This window comes from Lepisosteus platostomus, chromosome 4, assembly GCF_059453375.1.
Source record: "Lepisosteus platostomus isolate fLepPlt1 chromosome 4, fLepPlt1.hap1, whole genome shotgun sequence".
Classification (NCBI taxonomy): domain Eukaryota; kingdom Metazoa; phylum Chordata; class Actinopteri; order Semionotiformes; family Lepisosteidae; genus Lepisosteus; species Lepisosteus platostomus.
In genome coordinates, this window is record NC_142614.1 from 4,870,642 (window position 1) to 4,898,556 (window position 27,915).

Here is a 27,915-nt window from a genome sequence, read left to right on the forward strand (position 1 = left end):
ATGATTTCAAGGTGATCTGTAGTCGAAACAGCCGCACTCCAGTAAAATGGCAGGTAATCATTCCTTGAATAGCCGAACGCCCACTTAAAACAGGGAGGTAGCCAGTTAAAATTAATGTTTAAGCGAAGCAACTGTAGCAGTGATGATGAAATAAGCAACATTACAGTATCTGAGCTGGTACTAAGTTATCTCAGACCAAAGAACCGAACTCCAGCTGCAGAAAACAATTGTACCAGCACCCAGCGGCGGGCGAGCTGGAATCGGCTGTAGCAACTTTGCGATTTCATTATCCTACTACATATCTTTCGGGATGATAGTATAAACGAAATAAACAAAAAAAATGAGTTTTCTTTTACATATATTAGGAGCTAATTTCTTCTTTTTTCATCAAAAAACGCAATATAATGGAGACGTGTGCTGAACATTACATTTTGGCAAGTGGGCTGACAGTGCCGAGCATACTGTACGTCAAACCAAAAGCAGAATTTTATCTCGACTAAAGATAAAATTCTCTTGACTCCTGGGGTCGAGGGCAAAAAGCAAGGTTTTCCTATGATACTTGAAATGTTAGACGATTAGTGCGTCTACATTCTGAAATCTGCACCCCATAAAAGCAGTCTGCTCGGACAGTTTCGCAGAAGCTCTAATGCAGACTGTTTTCTTGCTGAAGTAGTTCAGGTGGGGGAGCTGCGTCTGCATGCGTAGGCTGCAAAGGAACAAGTCATAGGTTTATCCCCTGCTGAAAAGAGAAGAAAACACAACGTTTCGGCTGTGAAGCCTTCTTCAGGTGTGAGACAAGGCAGACAGCAAAGATTAAACGAAAGGCCTAATCTGTTTTAATTAGGAGATCAAAAGAAGCACTGTCCGAGTGCCATAGAAACACTAACAAACTTGTAATTATGATTTCGAAAGCTGAATGTTGAAACCAGAACAAAGCGATGCTATGCACCAGTTCCGTGCACCCCGCTGCCAGCCGCCTTAAAAACTCACATTTAAAGAGTTTTATTTGTTTCAGGTGGCAATTTCACACGCGTCGTGTTTTGTTTTTTAAAGAGGCTGAAAGGCGAGAACGCCATTCTTTTAATGGCCAAATCATCAATTTCACACATGGTTTCGGAGCATGACTCCCGCGGCAGCCGTGTCCCGCGAAGTGAGCCAAGCGCCCTCGCAGTAAACGGAGAGAGAGCCGCAGGACCCGCAATGACACGAAAAGACGCCCCGCGGTGTAATTAAGTTAATACAGCTGCGGTTGTGGGAAAAAAAAAACGCCTTGTCCTAAACAACTGACCTCTGGGGGAAAGCGCATTACCGAGGAACTGTTGAGCCGACAAATATGGAAAAAGAAACTCATAAAAAAGAAATATAGTGGGGTTAGTTTACTGTTCAACCAGGGCCTTCAAAAACAGTTTTTTTTTTAAATAACTGCTTTTAATCTCGTCTTTACGGCACGCCGAGGCTCTGCTCCATACGATTTTTTCCCCTTGCCGGCTCCTTCCAGGTTCATAAGTCGCAAGTTAAGCATGAGCACAGTCTAAGAAGGCGGTGCGTGTGGTGTCGCGCGACGAAATTCAAAGAGGAAAGCAGTGCGCTGGGCCTCGACACGACGGCAGTCCAAATAAAAACTTCACGTACTGGGTGAACCCCAGTGAATCGATCGACATCTCGCAGGCGACTGTCGGAACTGACAAAGCGACGCACGCCCGTGTGTGACAGGTGTTGGGGTCCAGTTTCCCTTTGGGGACAGTATTGGGGTCGAGGGGTAACCGTGTTTGGTTTCACGGCTGGTTGGAACCCGCCAGACGGCGCTGGGAAGCAGTTAATTTATATTGATCGCGGGGTGTCTAATAAACGAATAAAGGTCCCCCAGCTAGCTGGCTGTTAGTGGCTGGCTCTTGGACCTTAGCTAAACGAGGTCAAGAGAATTACAGCCCTGCGGGTGGAGGCGGTGGGCTGGGTCTTCAGAGTGATTCATCTGCTTTCTTTCCGTGCTGCAGGCGAGTGGGAGGTGGATCAGGGCGCAGGCCTCTGTAGGCCCCGTCTTGTCCCGTTCAAGACTTCCGGTGCCGTCGCCCGGCTCAGCTGGATGAGGAGTTATGTAGTAGTGTGTAGGAGACGCTCCCCTGTTCCTCATCCATAGTCTCTTTCCATTCCAAAGGACGAGCGACGAGCTCTGTATTCTGACCTGACCGAGACAACAGAGATCACTGATATAAGAAAGCAAAAAAGAAGCCATCCAACACACATCATACCTTGCTACCGATTTTCTTATCCATTTTTATATTCGAAACAATTCGTTAAAAAAACTCCATGGCAGTGTTACTTAACGTCTTCCTGCGTCAGTCATTTCGGACACGGAAACAGGATAGAAATGGCGAATTAATACATTTGTTTTGACAGATTTATAGGCTTTCATTGGTCTCCCAGCTGTACACAGAAGCGAAGCCTCACCGGTCAGCATGAAAAGATCCTGGACGCTTGTTTCTAGTTTTCGCACTTTGCTACGGTAAAGAGGAGCGAGTGTAGTCCCCCAGAAGCCGTGCCGTCTTTCCGACCCAGATTGCATAAAGCCAGAATATATCACCATGCAATTTTAATGCTACTGTAGCTATTGTTCTCGAAGGAAAACGCGAAGGGCTTGCTTTGAGCACACTCAAAACCTCCTCCATTCTGGAACAATCGACGTAAAAGCAATCATTACAGAAGGCTTCTCGAACCCTTAAGGCACGGATAGTCTGCGTCTCTGCTGTCGGGCGAACGAGCCCCATTTTAACTGCCCCCATGTGTCATGTTTGTGGCAACCCTAAGTACTGTCAGGCTGCATGACCGTATCTAAGTAACGTTGCACTGTGAATCGGCGTTGGCTTTGCTTCCAGGCTAGAAACTTGTGAATTGCAATTTGGTTATGAAGGTACCGCACGCGTTTGTCTTTAGCAGGGAGGCACCGTAGCTCCGCTACAGCCAAAATAAATGTAAAAAAAACAACATTTTTTCTAGAATTTGGTCTTATATAACTTATATACATATATCCTTGTATCCTGACTTGTTTACGCCCTGTATTCCAAAATTCGTACGACTTATTAGGAGCCTTCGGCCGCCACATTTAATTAAATCACATCCACGGCACCTCAAACTAGATGATATTCCCCTAGTTATACAAAATGCTGATAATTCAACATGCGTTTTCCTAAACAGGTTCCTTCCAGTTTCACAGCGATAATCCCTTTGCCTAAAGTTGGCTGCGGTATATCCCATTAGAGATCATCAGTCGTTAAAAGACGGCTCGGGGTACTCAGCCCATTCTTTACCACTCCCGCCAAAAACAGCTAAAGGATGCTTTCCGCTCGTCGCCTTTGATATCCAGTTCTGAAATGGGAAGAAAACGAGAAGGTCTGTTATTGTTTGTTTGGCCCACAAGGACGGAATTATACAACGCTTTTCCTGAATCGCACGGATAGAACATCCGTGCTGCCGGTAGTGCACACGCTGGCGTGTACACAGGCTAGCTATCGAAGTCGCGTGTTTCCTGTTGGACAATGGAGGCAGTTTGGCCCCGTCTGATCCGGCTGTCCAAAACTACAGTCGGAGAATTGTAACAGGACCTCTGTATCTATCAGTCTTTGTAGAAGCACCATCCTCGTACTATATTTTCTTCATGACAAAGGATTAGAAGGTTTAAAACAAAGGGAAAGCGCGAGCAGCTATCCCATTCTCACATTCCCATTCCCTGCAGATTGTACAGTAGGCTGTCCCTTGACAATGGCGTGTACAGTACATAGTAAAAGTATAAAACGTGATCCACAAAGCCTTTGTGTTACAGTTTTCCGCAAGCTGATTCGAAGGGGTACTTCAGGGCTTTTCTTTCTGAAACGAGAGGAATTAAAGTCTCAACACAACGTCAGTCAACTTGTACCAGAGCGATCTGAGAGTGAGAAAGACTAGTTTCATGTATGAAATAATATGCTTTCCAACTGGAAAATGGAGGGAATGCCCTCCAGTCTTGGTACCAGGCCAGCCGTTTGGAAATACTGGACCAGGGGATAGACCGCCACCTACTGGTCCGCCAACAGCACAGCAGCAACCTGGCTTTCCTCGGAGGTCTCCCATCCCAGTACTACCATAGGCCTAGCCCTGCTGAGCTGATCAGACTACACAGTGTTCATGATGCAGCTGGTGCTCAGTCCTTTCCCCTACGTGATCGAAATCACTTCAAAATGAAGTTGTTTTAAGTGTGGCTTCCTTTCTCCTCAAAATAAAAGACTAATTATCAAATGCCTTTGGTTTGTGTGCCACTGGTCAAAGTTGTTTCTGCAGTAGTTTTTCACTTCTTTTGTTTCTTCTGTGGCAGGAAGGAAACGCCTCATAAGGTGGTAGCACTGGCGTACAATCTTTTAAAACATTCGTCATGACGATACCTGAAAATAAATCTTCCCAGGGCGCTCGGAGGACTTCTTCTGCTTCAGTCGTCTCTACCTGAAAGTGTGTGTCAGAGAGGTGTGTTTAAACAAAAATGCCCCAGGCGCAAAATCGCTAGCCTGTGCAGGACGAGCAATTTGGCTGAGAGAAAGCAGAACGCTAGAGAAAGAGAAAGGGTTTCACTGTCCTTCCGCTTGTGAACAGACAGAGCCACGCCGCAGGCTCTCTCTCTGGAAAATACAGAAATCGCATGTGAAACCGCCACGACACCCTTCGCCTCACCCCGCCTTTGCTCTTGTTGCATTCAATCGCTGAAGCCGCTCTTACAGAACAACAAACACGGCCAGGTCGCGTTTAATTAATGCCAGAAACGCGACCGAGATCAGATTATATTCTAGATTATCCAGTGGACCAGCCCCTATGAACTCGCTTCCCGTGGCTCGAAAGTCCCCGTTTCATCAGCCGGACTATCTTCACCATTCCGGGAGCACAGACGTACTGTACAGCACCGCTGAAGTTCACGACCTTCTCTTGACAGTACTGCTAAATCAGGCGATGTTTCTCATGGACACGCGAGATAAACACGAGCGGAGCTGGTTTGTCTATCTAAGAAGGACAGATGGCTCCTTGCTTGCTTCGGGACATTTTCCATTTCCGGCTCGCTGTCGCTGTGCGCTGTGAAATCACCTTCTCACGCCCACTGTATGTGCACACGGTCAGTGAAGTCATCTGCAACAACAGAGCAGCCGCAGGAAAATACAAAAAGGTTTCTACAGTAGGTCCGTCTTCAGCGCGATGTACAGTACGCTAACAGAGTTTTGGTTTAGTTCCGCTTCATAGGTAAATTATTGTTGACTGATGATAAATTTTAATTTTGACTGAGTAAACGTGATGTCTTGTCTATACTTGCCACGACGTTTATGGTTGGCTTTTTTTCTACAGATTTTTCTACACTCTCAGGTGACTGATGACTGTAACATACTGTACTGTATATAAATACTATCCTACTAGTACACAGGTAGAGTGAAATTATATTGCTGTACACATACAGTAGAGTATATCAACCTTTGTTATGTATATGTTTGATATTTGTGTGGCTGGCTTACTCTAAGTCAGAACTGTACATGTGGTTATTTTTACACACAGTTATTTTATGTAGTTTTATTTTTACCCTTGAAGTCAAGAGCCTGATTTTGTCCGAAAGGAAAGTATATTGTGTTTAATGATTATAAAATGGGTCACAAATATCAGACTTTAGACATTTATTTATCCAGGTATTGCTTAACAGCGATTGGAAACACTGCTCCTTCTCAGCAGACGTGCGGAGACTCTCTCTGTCACACCCCACTTTACACATCTGTTTCAGGCTGTGCTTTGACTGTTTAAAAAAATGAACATTAAGTTCCTACTCCCTGCCTTGTGCTTTACCAACGATTTCAGAACAGCAATGGATTCCCAGCAGACACAGACACAGAGTGCTTCTTTCTGGGACCGAGAACCTGTTCTTTTCTCTTACTGTATTTCTTCACAAAGGTAAGGCTTATGTTACAGCAAAAACAAATCGACACATGACACTTGGCAGGTTTAGATCATCTTCAAGTATGTTTTGGAAGCACTGGGGCCCAACCTAAATCCTACAGCAAGGCGAGCAGCGATTGGGTTGGCCCTTCAAAGTAAATCCATCTCAACTCCGATGTGCTACATCCTCTTTCGTATCAGGAAATGAACTGATGAGGAATCAAAGCCATGAGCTGCCATGAAGTGTCTCTTGGAGGCAGAAAAGAACATTTTCTTTGCAGCTTGCAGACTTTTTCTTACAGAAAAAAAAAAGCTTAAAAGCTCTGCTAAAGCTGTGGAGAATAGAGATCGGCAAACATCCTCTCTCCAATATAGGAACCTGGTAAAGCCAGCAAGTGCAAAGGCAACATTAGCCAGTCAGCATGGACGTGGTGCTGGGTGACCATGTGTCCGGAGTTGAATCTGCAGAGCATCTATGTGTGATGCATTTTATACATTTGAACCCCGCTGGGCCCGGAGAGATGAATGATACCATTAATTAGTACCATTAAACTGTCGCTCTCCAGCATTGGCGGATCAATACTGCCAATCAATCTCCCAGCATTTTTCAAAACCCCATTTCCAAAAACATTTTCCAGGAGGCAGGCTGTAACAGGGCTTGGGCTTGATAAGGAGGCAAGAGCTGTGCCGTTAGCCAACCGCCGCAACCCCAGCAGACGGAGCAGCACTTTCATTTTCTGACAGAGACAGAAGCCATTGACATGCCCTGCGAGGAATAACAATGAATCTATCAGTCCAATTTCTGGCGTGCCTGTCTCCAGCGTCCTCAGCACTCGCTGGTTTATTTCAGATTTCAGAAATGAAAATTGCCTGTGAGAGGAGAGAGAGATGCTTTTACCAAGAATGGAGAGAGGGATTTTTTTTCTTTTCTCATGTCCTTGCCAAATTACAATCCCTGAAACTTCAGATGTATAATAATAATAATAATAATAATAATAATAATCATAATCATAATAATAAATGCTTATAGAGTGACAATATTCTGTTAGACGTAGAAACAGCAGAAATGCAAACAGCACTGGATGGAAGTACTCAGCAGTAGAAAGATTCACATATTGTGTCCATTATGTCTTCTCTGGATCAAGCTTATTGGTAGAAAATGATATATCAATCACGGGGAGGAGACTGAGGCCTGGCCTCTCCCGGGACTGCCCTGGGTCTTCTGGAGAAGCGAAGGGGTCCCCCCGTAGTTTCTCCTCGCGTGCTGGGGGCTCGGCCGTTACGACGCCCCCGCACTCCTTCGCTAACCCCAGTCCCCAGAGACACTCCGGGGCGGCCCGGGTGGGGCTCTCCGCTGGAGACATGGCCCCCTGCGCTGTCGGCTGGCAGGCGGGCGTGCCCCCATCCAGAGTGGGGCTCGGCAGGGGACGAGCAGGCAGGCAAGGGCAGGGGACTCCGGGCGGGAACTCCTGCTTACAGCACACGGACGCGAAGGCCACCTATTGACCCTGTAGCGCGCGCTGTTGGGAGCCCGTGGAACAGTGCGTTACGGGATCGTGGTGGCTGGTCAGACAGAAAATCCCGGAAAATGTTGTCCTCTCGCCCCGCTTCTGGGAGGATGAAATGTTTGACTGTTTTGTTTTTTTTCAGGCACTGTTTAATCGATGTACCGAAGTGAGCGCCCCCCCCCGCCTCCCTTACACACACACACACACACACACACACACACACACACACACACACACACACGAGCTGCCAGTTCCTCTCCCCGCGCTCCTGGCTCTTGGGCTCAGATGGTGGTGTAGATGTAGACGAATATGACCACCAGCAGGTTCAGGACGGTCCCGACGATCCCCAGCATGGCCAGGATCCTCTCCTCGCGGTCCTCCTTGGACTCCTCGTGCTCGTCGTTCGCTCTGCCCCCGTCATGGCGGCTGGGGGGGACCATGTTTCCGGCGGCAGCCTTCACCCCCTGCAGTGGGCTCTGCCTGCGGTCCACAGAGGGGAAGAGAAGCAAAGCAGCGTGTGGTGAGAAAGCGCGGAGGTACCGCCGGAGGGCAAGAGGAGTCACCCAGAGAGGGGCTCACATGCTCTGTGACTCCACTGACGCTACAGAAACCAGGATGAAATCTGGCTCAGTGTGGTTCTGGTGTGGATTCCACATTTTTTTACTGATACAGTGGGTAAAACACGACTGCTGATACATCTGAAAGCTGAAAGCAACTTGGAAAACTATATCGGATCAACGGTTAAACCAAAGAGAGGGACCGAAATTAGCAAACTGTTCTGTACACAAAGGGTGGTGGGAGTGTGGCACAAAGTGCCCAGGTGTTCTTATATAGCAGTTTCATTGGGAAGAAATCCTTAGACTAATAAGATACCAATTATAAAAGGGCTAAATGGTCTCTTTTTATTTGTTGTCTTGGTTGCATTCGTAATCAAGACAAGGAAGAGTAAACAGGACACTAGTCCATCGCAGGGCACATACACACAGTTCGGAGACTACAGAATGAGGGAGGAAACCAGAGCACCCAGAACAACCTCATGCAGACATAATAACATAATAACACGCAAACTCCACATGGAAGACATTTCAGTCTGGAATGTAGTCTGAGCACGTTGTCCACCTCAAGACCAAGCCATTTCATGTGGTGCCCGAAGGAACTGATTTCTCGATGGGGAAGGAGTGAAGTGGTGGGGGGGGTGCAGCCAGTGAACATCCCATGATGCATTATTAAATTCTGAAAAGCCTTGTTCTACTGCCAGACTGATTCAGCCTGGGAACACAGGTAACAGGTCTAGAAGGCTGGAGCTTTGATGAAGCCTGAAGTGCCTTCAACGCTTATCTAGGATCAGGACAAATTGATGTGTCAGTCTTAAACACAACGTAAATGGTCTTGTCAGATTACCAGACCATCCTAGCCGGCCAGTCATTTCTCATGATAGTCAAGGCTTTGCACTATCCTTTATCATTAGGTAAGACCCCTTAGAGGGGAGGGAGAGGTTGAATGTAGTTCAGTCTGGTGAGCTTTTTTGATGTATTAATTTTGACCCGTGCCTGTTTTCTTTCAATAATTGTCTAAATCAAAGGGCCTGTAAGTTGCTTGCAGTAGACTAAGTAGTAGTAAGTAGTACATACTCTGTAGTTCAGGTTTTAGTAAAGCAATACATTTTGGGGGATTACACATATATGCTTTCTAGCAAAGCCTTACATAAGGATTGAGCATATTTAACATATATTGTGGTAAACTTGAAATATCAGCAAGAGCCCTCAATCAGAGCGCAGGTGAAGTTCTGTAGACCGGACCCAGACAGATCTGGTCTGGGGTGTCGTATGCCATTAGCCAAAGCTATTTGAAACAGCCATGACACAGGCCTGGTGTAGCTCAGAGGGGGAATAGTGTTAAATGTCAACTGGAATCCAGAGGAGAACACTCTGAGGGGCAGAGAACAAAACGGAAAATTGACTACCACTGTCTGTTTCACCCTCGTTATCAGATCAAGATCAGCGCGAGGAAGAGAAACGATGCTTTGATGAGCCCCTTGGAAGGAAAAGTTGTGGGAGATCGATGGGACTACACGACACAATCTGCTTATTGACAAGCAGCTACAGTGAGCATCTAATCAAGGTGCAACATGGGAAGTGAATGGGGGGAGGGTGCACACATCACATGAAGAATCGCTGGCTCAGTTAAGGCAGGGATTATAAATCGAAAACTTCTGCCATTACTTATTCCCAGTGTGGGTGACATTTAAAAACCAGGAGCAAGGTGCTGTTCCAACAGCAAACGCACAGAAAAGCAAATTGAGTTCTCACTTTCTGGCAGTGAGGGTACTGACAAAGACTGAGTGCTTAGCATGTTTCAGGCAGCCAAATCAACCTTGTTAATGGCCCTGCAGAGTGAATGTCCACAAAGCCAGAGTCAGCCCAGTGTGAGAATTGTTTCCTGCCTCTGCTCTGGGTTTGCGGGGGGAGCCGTTCAGGTTAATTTGAAGGCTTTAGAAGCGTCCTGAGACAGCGAGGCTGCTGTTCCAGTTGCGTCAGAATGTGAAAAGAGAATTGTTACATCACAGTTATGCAGTTTTGTGCATAGGCAGCCCTTCAGAATCTTAAGAAGCGTGCGAAACAGGAGGGATGCTGAGTAGAAAACACAACTGGTGAGCCGTAAAAAAAATAAGAAGGGCAAACTGAAGGGAACAGATACATTGCTAAGGGAAGAGAAACGAATGAGGATTTTTTTTGAATAACTCAGGGTTTTCCCAGCTCCCAAAAATTTCAGGTCCCTCTATTCTTTCAACTCCTACAGAGGGTGGCTGGGAAGCTCAAGCCCTCTGCTCCTGTCACTTTGGCTCCCACAGGCATTGCTGATAATGTGAAGTGAACAGCATGTCAAGCTAATGCACTTTAATGCTGCGCTGATCTAATCCGAGACAGACAGTTCTTTGCTACCTTGTCATTTGGGGGAAAATCAGAGAAGCTGAGTCAGAGAGGATGCATGAATCTAACGCACTTCCCAAAATCTGCCATTCCTATTGCCCGCTTGCAACATGACGGGACGTGGAAAAAAAAAACATAAAATCTTTTAAAAGGTTTTAAAAGCTCTCTTTCCTTTGTTCTTAAGTACAAAGTGTAAACTTCTATTGCGTGCAGGTATTTAGCAAGCATAATAACCTCCTAGTGGCGTAGAATTTGTTTAACTGGCAAGAACATGCCGGAATGCCGAACTCCATCAGACATCAGCGCTACACAATTCATCTTTAAGTTCTCGGCACTGAAGATGGTCACACATCCAGCAGGAAGGCTTGCACCTTGCACATTTCTACCCCGTTCTCTTCATTACAGCTTTTCAACCCCGTAATGAAGGAGGCAGATTTTGGATGGAATTTTGCCAGTCCAGTGTTTTTGCACTTGCTGTGAAAACTGAAAATGCATCACAATAATAACAATAACTCATCCTTATACTGTACATCTCAGAGCATATACAGTATAGGAGGAAGCCCATCTCATCTATTACTCTCAACAACAACTCAAAACAGCCATTCTAGTCCAGCACACAGTGGAGTTAACCAGGATCAACAACCCTAATCTTTTGCAAAGTCTAGTGGGATCTTTAATCACCTGATAGTAAGGATCTATGTTTAGCATCTCATCTGTAGTACAGCACTTCAAACTACACAGTGCTCCCAATCACCATACTGGGGCTTTGGTTTGTGGAATTCTGCTCCAGGAGGAAGAGCGCCCCCTACTGGTCCACCAACACCATTTGCAGTGGCAACCTAATTTGTGATGGGGATCTCCTGTTCTAGCACTGATCTGAACCAGCCTTGCTTAGCTTCTGAGATCGCCGAAGAGCCTACAGGGCGGTGACATTGTTGGTGAACTGGGTGAGAGAGCTCCAACACAAATGGCGCCTCCTTCCATGCTGACGGGAGTTAGTCATTCAGTGGTGTAATAAGATTAGTTCTGGCGCAAGTAGAGGGAATACATCCGGCATCTCTGCGCCTCCAGCCCTACCAAACAAACAGGCTCTCACACATTGCAGTGAGCCACAGCCTCTCCTGCGGCCAAGCTAGGTACAGCTCTGAATGGCCATGCATGCCACCAGGAGAGAAGGAGAATGGCAGATATTTCTTGCTCTTGTGAGTCTGCTGAGGACAGCGAGAGAGAGAGAGAGAGCTCATTTGCAAAAGGCATTGCCAGACCATGAAGTCCAGTCATGCAGCACAGCACGATGGCCACTCCACTACATCCTCACCTTCCTCAGCTCTCTCCATTTTGCTTCCTAACCTCGGCTTTGTTCTTCTGCTCCAGTCAGGGAGCTCTGCCGAGAAACACAATGCTCAGCCGCTCAGGGAACAAAACTCATTCTCTTTTTCACGGTAGGGGTGTTTGAAAAAAAAAATCACTCTTAACAGTTATGGATGAAGAGCTGCCGGGCTTCAGCACTTGGATCAGAGTTGGGGTTTTCAGTTCTTAAATCCATCAAAAAAAAATACAGGAACTTTCTTTGCACTGTGAATTACATCCTTGTGTAGAATTATGGTGTTAGTTTCTAAGACATTTTCCATGTCTTTACCTCAGGTGCTAATACAAATTGGGACTTCAACAGACAAGCCATACAGTAGCTTTCTGGGAGACTTATTGGCCTCTTTCTTTACTAGAGGGCTACCAAAGTCTTGGCATGGTTGACAGCAATAACCCTGCAGGCTCTCGCAAGGTTTCCCAGATCTTCAGCAAGGCTGAGCAGATAACTAAGGAGGGCTGGTAAGAAGAAAAACAAACTTCAGGACTTTGGACAGCGACTCATGTCATTGCCGCTCTCACCTTGAAAAAGCACCGCGATTGAAGTTAGAGATGAGTCAAGTCGAGTGGTGTTCTTTAAAGAGCAACAACAGGCTCATTCCAAAGGGACGAGACTGTGCACTTGTGCTGTTACTTACACCCATAGCAACCTCCTCCCGTGAGCTGCTCTTTGTAGGGCTGCTGACTCTCTGCTGAGTAGAGATGTCTGAAAGCCATTCTGTCTGCACCAACACAATTGTGCCCACGCTCCCCTACTCTCTCCCTCTAAATCGCTGCACCACAGTAAGGCATTCTGAGTCACGCCGGCTTCTTCTGCAGAGACAGTACAATTAGGAGCTTGCTGTTCCCAAGGGTATTCTCAAAGGAATTTCCCCCTTATTTTAGCCTTGATTTAACCGTGACATTCCTATGAGATTTGACTGGGAGAGCCAGGTTCGGCCACTTGAGAGCCACGTAGCAGAATTATTTAAAGCAAGGCTGTAAGGAAGCATTTTGATTTTTGTACTCCCTCTTCTTAAAAAGTAACACATTTAAAAAGACCTAATGTAACACGCTGAATTACTACCAAACCATTTAACCTTTTTCAATAAGTAATTTGTTTCCGGGCAGACATTTGTTAAGTGAAGCATAAAAAATAGGATGATCTTGGTCAAATGCCTTGAGTCTAAAACCGCAATGAGGCCTGTGTGAGAGATTTTCACAGTGTGTGTCAAGTGCACTTATAATCTCAAAGGGAGCCTGATTTTGCAGAAGTGACCAGGATGCAGTGAAAATGTCAAAAGAGCTTCAGTGAAAACTGTTTTGATTCAATTGACTCGGTGATATTGCAAGTGTAGTCTAATAACCCTGGGAAGTTTAGCTCAGCCCATATTGTGCATCTGTGTTAAGCACTTAATCTGTGAATGGGAGAAAGACGAACATGTGTAGAGACATAGGGAAAAGCGCATTAATAAAACCACAAGGGAGGACTCCACTCCTGAAAGATTCATTGATGTAGTCCACAGTACTGTACTGCTCCTCCCACAGCAATGAAGGAGCTGCATTACAATGAAGGCACACTTCCACTGGACATGCAATGCTTTGTGAAATAAGGACCGCCATCAATTTCACCTGTTAAGATATCATGACTTATTCATTCTGTGGCCTTGCTCTGTGTTTCATCACAGGCGACGCTGGACTCATTAGCAGTCTGGAACTGTTGATTTCCATAAGGCACTCTTGTCAATGGCTTAGCATTCAGCGCGGCGCAGTTCCTCGCCCCTTTGCAGCAGAACCTGTTATGTTCAGTCTCCACTGGGCAGCCCAGCTCATGCCTGATGCCTGGGCCTCTTCCTGAACAGTGTGGTGCCCTTGTCAAGACTCTCCATTGCTGTACTTTCCCTTTTCATGCCAGAACCACGAGCGCCGTTCCAGACTGACAGTCACTTAGCTTAAAAGTGAACTGCAATGCTATTTTTACAATAAGGGCTTATCATGAATTGGCCATGATAAGTGCATTTCAACCCACAGTGAAGCTACCAAGTACATGGTAACATTTTTTTGAGGGCAGACATTTACAATTGCTCAACGCATACTGAATGTTTTTTCAGCATGATATTTCCAGCTTTAAAAGTCCCCCTTTAAACACGAGCTCTGCATTTAATGAGCACGAATCCGAACTGTTAGAAAAATGTCACTGCACTGCAATAAAGTTTCCTTCCATTATTCTTCAATTTTTAATCAAGGGGAGAAGCAAAACTTTTAATCTTTCTTTCCTGTAGTTTTTTTTTTGCTGCAGCAGCAGAATTCTTTGGAAATCACCCACTGTGGACTCCACAGCAAAAAAAAAAAAGTTTAAAAAATGTCTTAATGATCTGTCAGTAGGTGCCCCCCAGCAAAACGTTTTATTTCTGTCAACGGGATGAGGCAGAGATTTGATTGAGTGTGCTCTGCTTTTCTGCGATTCACCTTGACCTATATGTAAATCACAGGTGGGGAGATGTTCTATTTATCTCTAGCGTCTCCCTTTGCACAGAAAAACGGACCTAAGGGAGGCATTTAGAAGACTGTATCAGCCTCCTCCAGCTCCACACAGACGAAGGGAGGAGCAGCTGCTCTTTAATTGCAGCATTCTCCTGCCACAGCTACATGTGAATTTTCTGGTAGGTATAAGCACATCTCTTAATTTATACAGACAGCAGCTACGTCTCCCTGAAGGCTACTACCTTTCCAGTCTCAGAACACAAGCAAAGCACTGAGGTGGTAGAGATCTCAAAGAGGAATCAAGTTACCAGCAGGGGGCAGTCCTCCCTCCGGACCATGATCCCAAAGCAATGTCCTCTGCAAAGACAGGGGACACTGGGAAGCAAAACTCCAATTGTTCCCTATGCTGTGAGCAATACAAGATTCCATGGGATGTTTCTTAAGTGTGGAAATGCCACTGATGAGGACTAATTCAACAACTGAATATCCTCTCCCCCTTCAAACCCCACCTTCCTTAAAGGGAATAAAAAGTCTGTCCTGTTTTCCTCCCTGTGCAAAATCTCCATTTCATACCTCAGAAGGCGACCTAGGGTATAACAAAGTCCAATAAAAATGACACCGGACTGCCTTTGATTTCATACAGTATAAAATCTGATACTTATCTTCCTTACCTCTTAACATTCTACAATAAGTAATACTGAACAAAGGGCTCAATTTTTTATCCTGCCTCAAACAATCAAATTGTTCCCATGAGCTACTGGCATTCCTTGATAGTGACTCCAGGTTATAACCGCGGGTTCCAGATCATGGAATCACAGACCTGATGTTAATGAACTTTACCCGACATGCAAAATACGTCAGTGGGAGCTGTGTGATGGGACAACAGCAAACTGGTAACCAGATGCTCAGGTTAGGTTCATCGTGATTTAGGAAGTGGCAGAGAGAAACAGAAGCCATTCACTGCTTAAAAAGATCAAGGCTTGTGTATTGTTTTCAGTTCCAAAGGGGTTGAAAAACTAGCCACTGCATTGCATGTCCTGCCTGCGTTTCGAGATCTTTAAGACAGCCGCAGACCTGCCTTCCCTGACACTGCTGTACTGCTATCAGGAACACATGCTGTCTGAAATTAGTCACCAGTGAAAGATGGTTATTAACTGAGTGACTGTAGTCACAACTCCCCCTAGTTCTCACGGCTCTCTGTTTGGGATGCTCTGACCTTTGAAAAGCTGAAAAGTAAATAGAGTGTTCAACTGTGTGTTTATGGCCAGTTAAACCACAGCCCCTTCCCCCAGATACCACACACTCAATTATCTCCCCTTATCTCAAAGGCACAATCAGCCTGGATGTGTTTGCAAAAGGTATTTACATGTGTAATGAAATACATTCTGTATAACAATATTAACTGATGCATGTGTGTACACACCTGTACAAGAAAAGAATAATTCAGTCTAGGAAATGGAGAAAGCAAGTTAAAGATGCTGAGATTAACACCTCTGTAAATTGCAGTGTAGATAATTCAGTCTAACAAGTATGATGCCATTACCCATAGGACTTACTGATAAGGAGAAGGCATTTACCTCCATATGGCAACATCTGCTTGAAGAATCAAAGCACAGAAAAGACCCATAGCACTCCAGCCGAATCAGCACTATTTACTAGAAAGAAATATAGTTAATGAGGCTACAGAGATAATCAGACAGCAAGAAAGCCAGAGCAAAAGGGATACAATATCACCAAGCTCTCTACTTCTCTGATTTTTTATGTCACTCAGTCAGGACTGAAAGGATCTCCAGACTAATTTTTATACACAAGACAGAATCTATCACATGCTACTTGCATTTTATATCAATTTTCTCCGTATCCATATTTAGCATTGATTATTTGACCATATTTATTGCTCATCTTATATCATGAAACCCACACAGTAACTATCAAATTACTTCAAACACTAAAACCTGCCCTTCTGAACAGCTACCAGTGAACCCAGGTTTTCATTCAGTTTGGCTTCTCATTCATGATTCAAACCCGTTGGTTCCCAATCCTGGTCCTGCAGGGCATGTTTTCTAGGTGTCTTTAAAGTACCAGCTCCCTAAGAGCTGGGAGATGTCTAATTATGCCAATAATGAGCCTTCTGAAGTCTACCAGAGTAGAGATGTAGACACACCAGACATCTAGGGCCAGATCTGAAGCTGCTATTAGAGTAAAAGTCCCTCAGAATGGTAAAGCATATGAAATCTGTCTGGAGTGCCTGGCTGTTTGACTTGTGCTCTACCACAAACTTAATTGAATCAATAAGCCATGCACAAGAAACAAGTCATGAGCCAGTTTTGTGGTGCATGGGAGAATCCATCTCATTTCATATGAAAACCGATTAACGATCTTCACATAATCTCATGTTGCATGGAAACAGTTTGTAGAGAGAATGATACAGAGCTCCAGTACTGAGGGTAATGGGATGTCATTACACAAATGCCTGCAAACAGCTGACTGACCACACAGACTACACGCAGCCCTTCCAAGGAGCCATGTGGGGTGGAGCTCATGTCACGTGTTGCACTGCACGTCTGCTTCCTCAACGAGCCAACAAATCATATGGAAAGCATATGGAAACATACAGTGTGTGACCTGAAATTCATGGAGGAAACTGAGATGCATGTTACAATATTTTTTGTGTGTCTAAACCAAGAAATGAAGTGTGAAAACAATGATTCAATAACTTTATAATCAGATGAATTCACAAGCCCTTTCAACCTCTCCAAGGTTCTGCCAGTGCTGAGCAAGACCTGGCCCCTTGCTTTCATCAATCAAACTAATTAGTGAAGGTTAGGTACATTTTTATAGTAATTCAATGAAAACTTTGATTTATATGCTGCATTGCAATAATTAAAAAGACATTACTCAGCTGTTAGTTAATGACAACGTAGAACTAAACCCTAATAGCCCATCCATTTGTCCTACTCTGTCATGGATGATAAAACTGATTGTTTGTTTTATTTTATCCCACCTCCCACTTCATCATACAAGTGCATCCGAGCCTGTATTTAAACTCAGAATGTATTAATCACCTCAGCTCATTGCATCTGGTTTGAAATGGGTGCCACACTTTGGTTCTCCGGAGCTCAGAATGTTTTATACACAAAAAGAGGAAAAAATATTTCCAAATCCTGGGATTCCTAAAATGTGTGCATGGGATTCCCAAAATGTCAGCACGCAGTGCTTCCAGGAGAGGGCTGGGTCAAGCCTCTCTCCGACTGCTCACAACAGCAGCTCCTGAGACTGGCTGAGAGCCTGCAGGCTCCCCAGGACATCAGTGAGAACTGGGCCGCTCTTTCAATGAGCACAGACTCTCCTGTTGGCAGCCATGGAGCTTGGAGTGGGTGAAACCATGAGAAGCTCTGTAGGGGGTGTGAGAGGTCACACATGAAATCTAGCAGTGGGTGAAACCATGGGCACCTCTGTAGGGGTGTGCAAGACTCACACATGAACTCACTCCAGCACAGATAATAAATTAAGTCTCCAGGAATATTCGGGCTTTCATTGAACTGTTTAACAAAAAGACCTCCTGAGCAAAAACAATAAAACGAGCTTATAACAGACTTAAAAGAATCCAGTCTAACTTTCTGGATCACCAGATCTTCCTTATACAGTTCAAAACCTGCACTTACAGCTACCTTCAGCTCTCTACACCACCTAAATCTTCCTTCACCTCCATTCCCGCAGCCCCTTTTATAATAATAATAATAATAATAATATTGCTTACACTTACAGTATATAGCGCTTTTCTGGACACTCCACTCAAAGCGCTTTACAGGTAATGGGGATCCCCTCCACCACCACCAGTGTGCAGCATCCACCTGGATGATGCAACGGCAGCCATAGTGCGCCAGAACGCTCACCACACATCAGCTATCAGTGGGGAGGAGAGCAGAGTAATGAAGCCAATTCACAGAGGGGGATTGTTAGGAGGCCATGATTGATAAAGGCTGATGGGAAATTTGGCCAGGATGGCGGGGTTACACCCCCTACTCTTTTCAAGAAACGCCCTGGGATTTTTAATGACCACAGAGAGCCAGGACCTCGGTTTTACGTCTCATCCGAAGGACGGCACCTTTTTACAGTATAGTGTCCCCGTCACTATACTGGGGCATTAGGACCCACATGGACCGCAGGGTGAGCGCCCCCTGCTGGCCCCATTAACACCTCTTCCAGCAGCAACCTTAGCTTTTTCCCAGGAGGTCTCCCATCCAGGTACTGACCAGGCTCACACCTGCTTAGCTTCACTGGGTTGCCAGTTGTGAGTTGCAGGGTGATACAACCCACTCGGTGATACAACTTGCAGGGTTATACAATTAAAATCCACACGAGAACTCAACAATTCATTCTGAACCCTAAAAAGACACAGATGCCACAATTCACAGCTCTAGTCCTTGGAGCCTTCTGCATGGCAGCTTCTAGACATGGCAGCGCAGTCAGGGGGGGGTGCAAGTCACTGCCAGAGAGCCGTGGCCTGAAAACAGTCTCCCAACATTCAAAACTGGCTGGGTTTCGAATGAAGAAAAACCCTCTGCAGGCTCCACATCTGAAACAACATTACTCAAAGGCTTGTGGGATATCCAGTCTTCATTCAATGCCAGCAATCCCCAAGGCAGGAGGAAATCAGATAAAACAGGCACATGGTGTATCATCCGGTCTGCGGAAAGAACAAGCTCTCAACATCACACATCAGTGTCTTTGTAAAAAACATTGAGAGATCTGACGCCCCACTGGAACAAGGCTGCCAATCCCCCTGTGTGGCAGAAACAAAGCCGGCTTGTGAACAGGGAAAGGAAGACGGCAGAGCAGAAGTCTACTGAGAGGAGAGTGTCATGGGAAAAAGAGATAGCGGCTCCTTGGTGCTTATTGAGAGTACAGTCTGGACATGGCTGGCTCCAGGTCCAAGCTGAGCCCTTAGGCGACAGTGACTGCCCCAAGGTGCAGCACACAACTGGCCAGCTGTCATGCAGCTGTCTCTTGAAGCATGAGGTGCCAGGAAGCATAAGGTCCGGTCAGCGAGAAGCCCCTACTCCTCTTGTCCATGCATTCTCTCTCTCGTAAGGCTGTACAAGGTGCGAAATGGGGAAGTGGGCCCATTCCAAATTGGGAGGGCAAAAAAAGAAAAAAACAAAACAAAAAAACAGCAAGCATCCACTGTTTGAGGCACGGTGTGTGTGGGACTCTCTGGTCTCATTGTCTCATTCACGAAGATTGGAGGGCAGGCTTGAGGTTGCTGCTCTTCGTGGGATGAAATAGAAGCTGATGGTGGAGAATCTTGTGCCTGCTCACCAGCGCCCTGCCTCCTTCTCAAGCACAGTCTCAGAGGCAGAGAGCAGGCCATTAATGCAGAAGGGTTGCACGGCACTTTGGGGCCTGCAGGCTCTTTATTTCATATCAGAGCGCATATATGTTATTTCCTCCCTTGCTGCTGCAGGCTCAGAATATGTTGTCTGACCCTGTTACCAATGACACACATTAGAGGATCTGAAAGACTTTACTGAGACTGGCAGAAAGGAAAAATCTTATACTCTCAGTAGGGCAAGGAAGGGCGCAGAACGAGCTCTTGCCTGTATGCGCAGATTCGAGTGCCAGAACCAACACATCTGTAGAATCTTATTTAACCTCTCTGTTGCAGGGCAGGGACCTTAGCAAGACTTCGTTTTTAGAAACATGAAAGGGTGTCTCCTGAGCAGACAGAAAACTCTTCTCACCTCCCAACGTCCATTTGATATCCCCGGGCACCCCATCCCCTTGTGCTAGCGCACAGACTGTGCTTTCTTTTACAGCACCAAGACATCTGACACAGCATCATGTTGTCAAGCCAGAATTCTCGCTAAATGAGCTGAGTCAGCTTTAGCAGTGTGTGAATTCTCACAAACTACTAAAGCTGACTCAGCACATTGGCCTAGTTCTGAGAACCTAAACAAGATGTTTAATTTAACAGATGTGAAAGATGTTATGTATTACCTCTAAACATTTATATGTATAGTAAGATGAGGAACACAGGGTACTGTGGATTAACGTGTATTCCCCATCCTTTCCTTCTGCACTGCACTAGGATGTAGTAAGTACTGTAAGTTCTGGAACAATACAAAAGCATAACAAAAGACAGGTTCGAAAAACAATGATGGTGACAGAGGGCAATTAGCATTTTTGTTCACTCATGTAAAGCCTTGAAATCAAGGAAACATTTCAAAACATTTCACTTCTGGATTCAGCACAGAGATAGAAGTATTGAGATGAGGACACCTTTCTTTTTATAGACTGCGTGAGAAGTAGGCAAACCTGACTCCCTGTGGCACTTGTGGAAATCCAGGTCACCACAGATCAGTACCACACACTCCCTTGAACACATCCCCACACCTGCATGTTCTTCTGCGTTACCGGTGTGGGTTTTCCACGCCTGTTCAGTATCTGACCAAGGCTGGAGTTTCCGATAGCTACAATATGTTCTGCTAGCAAAGGCACCAGGATGTGGAGTTGGGAATGTTCTCTCATCTGGGCACCTACTGTACATAGCACAGCCTGTAAAAGGCCATGCTTGGACCACTGGTCGAGCCCTATAGTCCAAATATTGTCTGGTCAAGCTTAAAGCCTGTCATTAGGTGACTGTCTTCAGGATTTACAGGGTGGGCGTGCACAACCAGCTGACTGCCAGCTGAAGGGTTGGGCACACTTTAGTTGGCCAGGTCCCTTGGCTTATCATACAACAGCTACTCCTGAGATACTCTGAACTTGCAGTGACATCGGTGAAATTTGCCCCCAGCTTGTGCTTATTCTGCTCTAAAACACTGTTGATCTTGCTATGAGACAAAGGATAAAAGACATTTTAGACAAACAAGATATTAACTGCAGTCCCATTTTCTTAGTTCCCATTTCTCGGTTATCAAGTCTATGGAATAAAATAAATGACACAAATATTTTACAAATTCCAAATTAAGCACAAAATAGTGAACTTTGTGAAGGTGCCACATGGTCTCCGCTTTGTTGCAAACGGTTTGTCTCGCCACATGCGAGAGTGACAGTTCCCACGAACTGTGACGTTAGGTGGCTCCTCCTCACTAGTCACTGTAACGACTAATGTAACGCAAAGTCCTAGTGCATAAGCACAGGTTGTGCAGCAGACATTTTACCGCAGAAATGTTCCAATGTGATCCATATGCAGAGCTAACAAGTAAGAAGTATTTGTCAACACAACCATCCCGAAATCGAAAGCAATATTTCTTGTGGATTGAAGGAGCCAGCTTGTTTACAATGTAATAGGGCTTCTTCACGTCCCCAGACATACTGTACTATTGCCTTGTTCTGAATCACAGGATAGGGCACCGCAATACCAGGAAATGTAATCTCTTTGGTGATGTAAATTGGAGGTTTAACACGTTACTGTGTGCATTTTACTTTCATTGCAGTTTGAAATGCCCTCATCATTTCTGATTCTTTCTAACCCCGAAATATAAAAATACTGTGGCATTGCAGCTCCCCTTTAAAATTAAACAATCACACAGCTTTCATGGGAATAAACAATAGGTTTCTTCCATGCTGAAAGGAGAAGAAAGAAAACACACCGTGTTTCAGTGAAACCTGAAGAAGGGTCCAAGGCCGAAACGTTGTGTTTTCTTTCTTCTCTTTTCAGCCTGGAATAAACCTATGACTTGTTCCTTTGCAGCCTAGGCATGCAGACGCAGCTCCCTCACTTGAACTAACACAGCTTTCATTATACGTTTCTGTTCTTTAAATACACCTTTCGATAAAACTGCTTTCATTTGAGCCCATGTCTCAATATGAGAACATATAAAAAGAGTAAATGTTAAAGGTTACAAATCTTCTTCCTGTACCCACAATGACTGTACTCCAACGCCACTACATACACGACAACTGAATGTAAACCGAAATTGTATTTAAATCTGTACGAGTTGGAATATTTACCGTATTCACCATATTGTTTTTGCACTGTTCCCCGAATTATTTTTGCACTGTTTTTGTCCTGTTGTATACTTTTCTCAGTTTGCGTATTTGCACAGTTTTTGATGACACCGTTATTGTTATTACACTATTATTGTGTTAATGTCTATTGTCTTGTCTTCTGTTCTATTTATATACTGCACCTGAGTGACTAATGAGAAACCTTTCACTATACTATGCACCCGTGTAAGTATAATGTATAATGACAAATAAAGTTGGATTGAATTGAATTGAACAATGAGAGGAGGCCAGCTGAGTTGTGCTTGTTCACTCAAACTCAAGCAGTTCTTTCTTGAGGGTCTACTGGGAACTGCCTTAAACCACATGGCTTGGAAGGTTGATCTTCGTCCTAAAACACATTCCTGTTGTAGAAAAAAGCAATTTATTCTTTATCTTGACTTGTGGAAACACGGTGTTGTTATATCAAACGCGAGAGTGATGCAGCTTTTATTGATGACACTGCAAGTTCACGGGTGCTCAGCATGGCTCAGGAATACCTGAATTCTGTTAAATGGCGGGTGTCGACCATTCTGACTGACTCTAGTCTGTTTAATCCTAACCGTGCTCAGCCAGCTGTGTATGCCAATTGGGATATCCTGGTCTCAGGTCTCTGATGACTCAGCCAGACTCCAGCAAGAACCTTCTCTACAGAACTTTACCTATGCTCCAACCAAGCATCCTTACAGCCAGGATGTTGCTGCCTGAGCAACTCAGAAGCTCACAAGAGCAATCATTAACACAAGAGAGGCTGTACTAATGCAGTACCCTATTCTTTGGCAGCCTTGCCTGTCCTATTTAAACTCCTGCTCTCGTTTCTACCCTGACCTCTTTTCTGATCATTTAGATGACCAACTGTGGCTTGACTTGGCTCACTGTCTCTCGCAGTCCCCATTACTCCTTCTGGCCAGGCTCAGATGAAGAGCAAAGAATATATTCAGCATGAAAATTTTGCAAAAGACTTCTTTTCCATAAATGCATGCAGCACACACACGCATCCATATGTAAATGTGAAGGTATGCACACAGCCTGTGAAGAAAAGTGCAAAATCCACTTCTGTTAGAATCTCAAATGTGTAACTCAGCAAACAAGGTACTCTTAACATAACCAAACCACAAATTAGCACAGTCTATTTGCAACTCATATCATGACGTATTTGAGTGTTCAGACCCCATATTTAGTCAGAACACTGGGGTGAACACCACTACTTTTATTGAAAGTATCATCTTTCATGAGCAAATAATCAGGACCTTAGTTATTATCATATTATATATCTCACCGTCCAGGGGTATTTGGTTTGAAAATCCTTGGCTAGCGAAAAGAGTGTCACCTAGTGATGCACTATTACTGCTTACAGTAGCAATCTGGGTTTCCCCAGATCGGGCAAGAGATTAGAGGCAATTCTGTCAAAGCAATCACAGATACAGATCACAATGTGTGAATGCACTTGGCTCATGCAAAACCATATGACCCCAACTTAAAGTGTTCAGCTTTATTTTCAAAATTTCAGGTGCAAAATGTTTTTTATCAGTTGCAAAAAGCTGTAACCATGTACAAAAAGAGAGACCAAAGCTTACAAAACCACCATAGTACTTTCCAGCTATCAGCTGTCACAGATATGACCAGATGTGGAGCACCTGCTATCACCGACAGGAACAATTTATTCGCAAAAAATAAAGAGCTGAATCAATCTCTGAAACTAAATTCTACAGTCAGTGTTTCTGATGTGATTGGAAGAGAAAATGGCCATGCTTCCTGAAAATCTCACAGAACTCAAACGGTGACTAACACTAACATTTGTGTCTTCAAAAATAACTGTAGCAGTTTGTCTTCCCTGCGAGCTGATGGCTGTCAAGGAATGGGATTTCAATTTATCAGAGAGACTTGCTCATTAGTCACTGTAATTAGGCATCAACATTCATCTTAGTAGAGGTGTAGCTACGTTCCAACTACACCTTCTTAACAGCTGATGAACTGCACTTTATTTGAGAACACCCGATGATTCTAATGAATTATTTTAAGATACCTTAAATGATTTATAGATCACTTGATACAATATCTTATTCATTTATTATCTCTAAATCATTCATCTGCAAAATATATAAAGGAATATTCAAGACATCTATAAATCAGTCTCATTTATCAAAACATTTGGAATTTACAACACTTAGAATTAAGAATATTATATATAATAGAATTTGGGGCCTTTTTTGACATACAGAATTTTTTGAGTTCATCACAGAGCCTAAAATAAAATTCAAATTCTGCCACTGCCAAAAAACTATTGTTTCACCCACATGTTCCCGTCCGTCCTCAAGTAAAGTCAAAAAGAATATTGCGGCAAATCAAGAAATACAAATAAAAAGAGAGGAAATTGAGATAAAGTTAACAGAGCCACCTATTGCTTTCACAATAGGCATTTCCTCTTTCACAAGTACTCCATTTGGGGGTTCAGTTATCTCAGGTGATTTAACATTGTCTAGACCAATTAACTAGATGGTAGATATTCCAGTTTAATAGTCTGCTGAAAGTAAGCAGCCCATTAACTGCAGAGTCACATCAGGTATTTCTTATTACGTCACCAAATTAGAAAAAATCAGCATTTAGAAAATATCCACATACCGCAATGATCACGGTCAAGATACTTTAGCTACACTATTGCACTGCAAAGGGGGGGTAAAAAGGGGACGAGGACAATCTGAAACCAGATCAGCAGGCCATCCTTCCCCAAAAAATAGCTCATCATACACCTAGGCCCTAGACCGGGAGTCCAATCCTGATGCAGTAGGGCCAGTGTGTCTGCAGGGTTCTTTTTCTCACCTGGGAGAAGCCGTTTCCAATTCAGCCAGCGACTAACGGATTTAGCTCGTCAGGAGCTAAAATGGGATTAAAACCTGCAGACGCACCTGTCCTCCAGAAGCTGTGACATCCCTGCTCTAGAGCTCCTAACAAGTGCAGCACTCAAACTTCGGCGGCGAGCTGGTTAACTGACACCGATGCCGCATGTCAGAGGCTAACCACCGTGAGCAGCAGCAGCAGGAGAAAAGCTGTAGACCAGGGTGCAGTAATAATTCCGCCGGTGAAGAGCCGTCAGCGATACGATCTGAATCAGCAGGTCACCTGGTCAGGGTGTGTGCAACACGTCCCTTTTCTTTTTTACAGATTGAAATCTGTTGCCACCCCTGCAGGGAGGATCTCAGCAGAGCAAACCCAGCACAACATCCACAATAAAAATAAATGGGCAGCGATCCTCGCCGTTTGAACAGAGGCTCACCTTGCCTTTATAGCACACAGAACGTCTACCTCCAGTCATCTATTATACATATCGTACACACTGCACAGACACTGCACACCCCAGTGCCTCCTGATCTATATATAGCAGCCCATGCACATATATACAGCATGCAACACTGCCTTTCTGTTACATGTACGTACAGTTCAGTGTGTGTGTGTGTGCGTGTGTGTGCGTGTGTGTGTGTGTGTGTGTGTGTGTGTGTGTGTTGTCACTTAATTGCATCTGCCGAAATCTCTTCCCAGGGTGATTTATTTTCAAAAAAACACTGCAGCTCTTTATCTCAGCCCCCCGGTCTAACAGGGGTTCACCCGACTGGGGTGTTTAAGGCATGCTAGCTCTAACACATGACAGAAATCAAACAAACTCCCCACACCACAGTCCCCAGCTGTTTTTGCACACATCTAAAAGCAATGGGAGAGATGGGGGAAAGCGCCACATTTTGAACCTGTATCCACCCCGACACACACATATACACACAAACTCACATGCATAAATCCCAGTTTGGCAGGTGAAATGCATGCTACTTACCACGCATCGCATCTGTGGTGTGGAGAAAATTCTACAGGCCCCCATTTCGATTTTTTTTACCTTGCCAAGACTGTTCCCACGCCCCCACCCCCCCCCCCTCGCCTGTTCCCCCCCCAACCCACCTTTCCAGCCGTCCAGATTTACAGCTCTCCGCGTTCAAGAAGCAAATCAACAAATGGGTGCTGGGAATTTGGATGTCTGAGCAGATGTCTCCCCCTTCTCTCTCCCTTGCTCCGGCTTTGCCTGCTGCGATCTACAGATTCCTTTACAAGGATTTTTATGAGTCTGGTGAGCAAAGCACAGGGGATCTTTTCTTTTCAGTACAGGGGTGCAGCTAAAATAATACAAAAATCCATCTTTCCTCGGACACGCACACCAACCCCTCCTCACTCTTGAATTCTGAGAGGTGTTCTAGTGTCGTTTTGTTTTAAATCCCGACATTGTTTCCCAGCAGCAGACCAACTCCAACAGCTCACCCACTCTTCTTTGGGGCGAAACAAGATTTCAGATGCAGGTTTCAGGGAAGCAGTTTGTGGTTTCCTCTCAGCCTGCTTTGCTTCATGAAGAGCATGTCGTTTCTTTTTGTTTTACGCCCAGCACGCCGGGTGCCTGAATCCTGAGTTCTGTCATGCCCAGAATAATTACATTTTTCAATACAGCCATCCCATCCTCATCCAGGAACTGGAGCTGAAAGGCAGTTTTGCTGTCTGGCTGCAGGTCGGTCCCTTCACATTTTTCTTCCCCCTCGTCTTACAGTCACGCCAGGATCCTCCGAATCAAACCAAAAACGTACTTCAGAGACATCCTTCGGTGTTGGGTAAAATTTCACCTCACCGCCCCCCCCCACTTTCCTCACCACCACGCAAACCCACACCAAAAACAAAAGACCGGGCTTTTCTTTTTTTCTCAGCTGCAATTTTTGGTAAAAAAAAGGTTCATGCAGCCTTATGGAAAAGAACAAAAAAAAAAGGCGGAATTGTACGGAGAGACTCTACATGGCTGGGAACCTGCCCACACCATGAAAAAGCGGGGCTGGGGTCAACATTCAACACCTAAGTAAAAATAGCAGAAACGAGAAGAGGCAGGAGAAAAACTGGGAAATGAAAATCCTTTTTTTGGGGGGTGGCGGAGTGTGAGGAAAGGTGAGGGAGGGGTCGTGGGGGTGTTTATGCCGTGGGTCAAGTTGTGTTTTGGGTGGCCCAACACTTCCCATGAACGTCCACGAATGTCTGCCTAGAACACATGGAGCTCAGTTGAATCCCCTTCGGGTTCGCTGGTGCTGCATCTTTGACTGCGTCCCTCCTCCTGCTTTTCAAAGCAAAGGCATCAGAAATCCCCAGCCCGCTTCTCCATCTCTCTCGGCTGCTCTCTCCCTGCACAGCTGCTGGAGCACCGCGATCCTGGCGCCCAAAGACAGGGATGGACAGGGATGTGCACCTGTTTCTCTCGTGCCCGGTCCTCCCGATCTGGTGTCTCACTCACTCGGTGCCTCCAGCATCAGCGGATCCTCGGCTTCATTGTCAAATCTTCGCAGGGCATTGTTTGGTCCGCTCAAGGCTGGGTTTTTATTCCTCAAGAATCGTTTCTCCTCTCTCTCCCTCCCCGTGTCTCTGCGTGTCTCTCTCACTCCCTCTCCCTTCCTCTCTCTCTCTCTCTCGCTCTCTCTCTCTCTCCCTCCCTCCAAGCTCCTCGAATGCCAGCCACTCACTGGCCGGCATTCCCCGGCTCAAATTCATTCATAATCCAGGCTAATAAATAACTGACTTTGCTTCATGCAGGCGTGCACACTGGCACAAACACAATAATGGCAATGAGAAGACGTTGTCCTTATTTTTTACCAGCCCCTCAGCTGCAACCTGTGATTTTTTTCCTAGGAGTGATCTGATGAATTTGTTATGGAGAA

The 27,915-nt window shown here is 45.1% G+C and overlaps 1 long non-coding RNA gene across 1 annotated transcript; it reads right to left on the reverse strand.

Moving 5' to 3' along the window:
• Positions 1–5,660: 5,660 nt before the first annotated feature.
• Positions 5,661–27,915, reverse strand: LOC148672186 (uncharacterized). The gene is made up of 2 exons (XR_015935697.1): positions 26,135–27,915; positions 5,661–7,919 (listed from the first exon to the last, which is right to left on the reverse strand). It is a non-coding gene; the product is annotated as an uncharacterized LOC148672186 (long non-coding RNA).